Source organism: Gavialis gangeticus, unplaced genomic scaffold, assembly GCF_001723915.1.
Source record: "Gavialis gangeticus isolate Ggan-Ray unplaced genomic scaffold, GavGan_comp1, whole genome shotgun sequence".
Lineage (NCBI taxonomy): Eukaryota > Metazoa > Chordata > Crocodylia > Gavialidae > Gavialis > Gavialis gangeticus.
Genome location: NW_017729022.1, coordinates 97,333,160 through 97,336,038, shown reverse-complemented (window position 1 = coordinate 97,336,038; position 2,879 = coordinate 97,333,160). Strand labels below are relative to the sequence as shown.

The window sequence follows — 2,879 nt, the reverse complement described above, 5'->3', positions numbered from 1 at the left end:
CAAGCCCCTGCACCTGTCTCTCTGAAACTTGGCAGACTTTGTGGCCTCAGCAGGGGTTAGCATGCCTGCAGTTTTGAGCCCACTGTGGCTTAACACATACACGTGACACAAGCTTTGATTTCAAAATGTTGGGGTGCAGTTTCCCCAAACCTCCTGCTCCTATCTCCTCAAAACTTGTCAGGATTCGTGCCTGCAGAAGGGGCTACCATTCCTGCAAGTTTCATCCAAATCAAGTGAGATCAAAGTTATAGGCTGTTTTGTCCTTCCCTATTATATCCTATGGGTGAAACATTGTAACAGTTTCGCCATTTCGACTCTGTTTCAATGGAACAAAATAGAACAGCTATTTCAAATCAAAACAAAATTTGAAATGAAACACTGTTCCATCAAAACACTGGTCGAAACGGAACGCTGCCATTTCGCACAGCCCTACTTTCTAATATTTCCATTTACTGAAATCAATGTGCTTCCCTGATTCGTGCTTGCATAGAAATGTATTGCCTAGGGAATGGCAAATGGTGATCATTAGGGCTGTATGAAACTTCGGTAGCTGATTTGATTCAGCGGAGATTTGGCCCGATTCGGTGGCCGAATCTCCAATCCAAATTGAATCAGGAGACCCTTAAATCTCTCTGAATCAAACTGGAACCCTCCAAATCGATTCAGAGAGATTTGGAAAGATTTCGACATAGACATAGTTTTAAATGTTTCTTCTTCATACCTAAAGGTACCAGACAGCTCGTGAATGCTGCAATGGTGGGCAGATGGAGCATCCCACAAGAGCACGGGGGGTGGGTTCCAGTGCACTTGGCAGCAGACCTGGAAGTGGACCAGAAGCACTTCCGATCCACTTCTGGGTCTGCTGGGGAGCATGTGGGGGGGGGCCCGTGCTCACCCCAGCTTGGCGACTGGTGCCTCCTGGGTCTGGGGGGGCAACTGGGGTCCCCCTGCAGCCAATTGCCAAGCTGGGGAGGTGTGGGAGGGCCCCCAGTGTGCTCCCCAGTGGACCTGGAAGTGGACCGGAACTATTTCCAGTCCACTTCTGGGTTTGCCACTAAGCGTGCGGGGAGCCCTCCCACACTCCTGTGAGATGCTCCATCCACCTTGGCATCGCAGCATTCACGAGCTGTGCCCGGTACCTAGAGGTATGTAGAAAAAACATCTAAAGCTGTGTCTATGTCCGAATCACTAATTCTCTGAATAAGCATCAAATCTTCATATTTGGATTCAGCCAAATCTGATTGGGGACAGTGATCCAAATCAATGAATTGAATCACTTCCTTATTCGGGCCCAATCTGAATTCAAATTGAATAGGGCCTGTTTCACATACCCCTAGTAAACATAACTATGGGGCATTTGAGGAAAAAACCTGGCATCCAAGGAGCTTTGCACTTCCTTTAAATCTGCACCACAGCTGCGCAATCACTACAGAAAGAGCAACAAGAGAAGCACTTTGCTTTCATCCACGTCCGAACATTGTTGGGACTCCAAAGAGGAAGAACTGAAAATCTATCAAGAAGGGAACAACCACTGGTCAAGCCACATCCAAAATTTTGCAAGAGATGTGATAGGGCAGACAGAGAGAACCCACAACTGAGTGATCAAACTTCAGTTAATGGCTGATTTGTTCTGCTTTCGTTTTTACTCACAGCATAAGTACCAAATAGTTAAACCTTAGCTACCATAATTTACAGTAGATGGAACTACCTGCGACTCTTATCATGGAGTTCTGGGCAGCAGTAAAATAACCTGCTAACCTCTAGGATGCCAATGGCTTCATGCAGAACAGACCTTAGAGAGGGGTATTAACTTTACCCCAGTGGAGGAAATGCTGCCAAGAAGTTGTGGAACTGAAGTCCACTTCATGATATGGTAGACTGGGCTCTTTAAATATGGTCAGCAGCCAGTCTAGGACTGGAGCTACGATAGATAGATAAATGGATGATCTCCCTTGCTCCAGCACTTCCTGCAGCCAACCTGGTTCCAAACTTACTGGCACCTGCCTTTGCTTTGGATTAAACCAGCAAGGTTGAGAAAGGGACACTGATAGATCAGTGTCTCCAGGCTTTTGCACCCTAGAGAGGTCAGTCCAGCTTGGCTTTATCTTTCAAGCGAGGATTATGTTCACTGGCATAATTCTATTCTCTTGCCTACTACCACTCTGTGCTAACTGAACAGCACTAGTAAAAAGAATTCCAGTGTGAAGGTAAAGCGTATTGGAGCAGACCCTAAGCCCCTGGCAGGCTCCTGTTGTGCTGATATGGCACTGCAAATATGATTTAAGGCTCTCCTGGGTGCTGTTGAGCATTCTCCTGCTCTTGCTTCATATTGGCCAGCATAAGGCCCAGTCTTAGTGCTGCACCAGTACCTGCTCCTCCCCACAATGGAGAAGCGTTCCAGTCACACTCCCTATTGTCTACGCCATATAAGCTACATGTTTCAGCCTGCTTTCTGCCATGCCAGCCATTTACTCAATTATTTTTCTCTTCTACAGAGTGCTCCTTCTCTGCTATGCTACTGTAGTAAATTTTTAAAACACAGTAGTAAATAGACCCATCAATCTGCCTGGGTCAAATGATAACCCCACAACAATATCAATAGAGCAAAAATTTGCTAGTCTTACCCTGTTCCTACCCAGCATACCCATCACCCATCCCTGCATAAGCAAGGGTAAGAAATGTGTCCTGCAGTGTGCAGTGATGGCCAGTAAACTTGAACTATTTGAGAGATAGGGAAAGAAGTGTTCCCACAGTCGAGGGCTCGTTTACTTCACCCAAGCCCAAAGCAAAAATCTTTCCTCCTATTACATTTCTCAGTGGATGACCCACTCTCCAGCCCCATAGATACCAAACCCAAACCTGCCCCCTAATACTGATAT

General features: G+C 46.4%; 1 protein-coding gene across 7 annotated transcripts in view; it reads right to left on the bottom strand.

Annotated features, from left to right (window-relative positions):
* The window catches only part of ABCC9 (ATP binding cassette subfamily C member 9), a 163,592-nt gene that overhangs the window by 30,502 nt on the left and 130,211 nt on the right, over window positions 1-2,879 (bottom strand). The window lies entirely within an intron of this gene.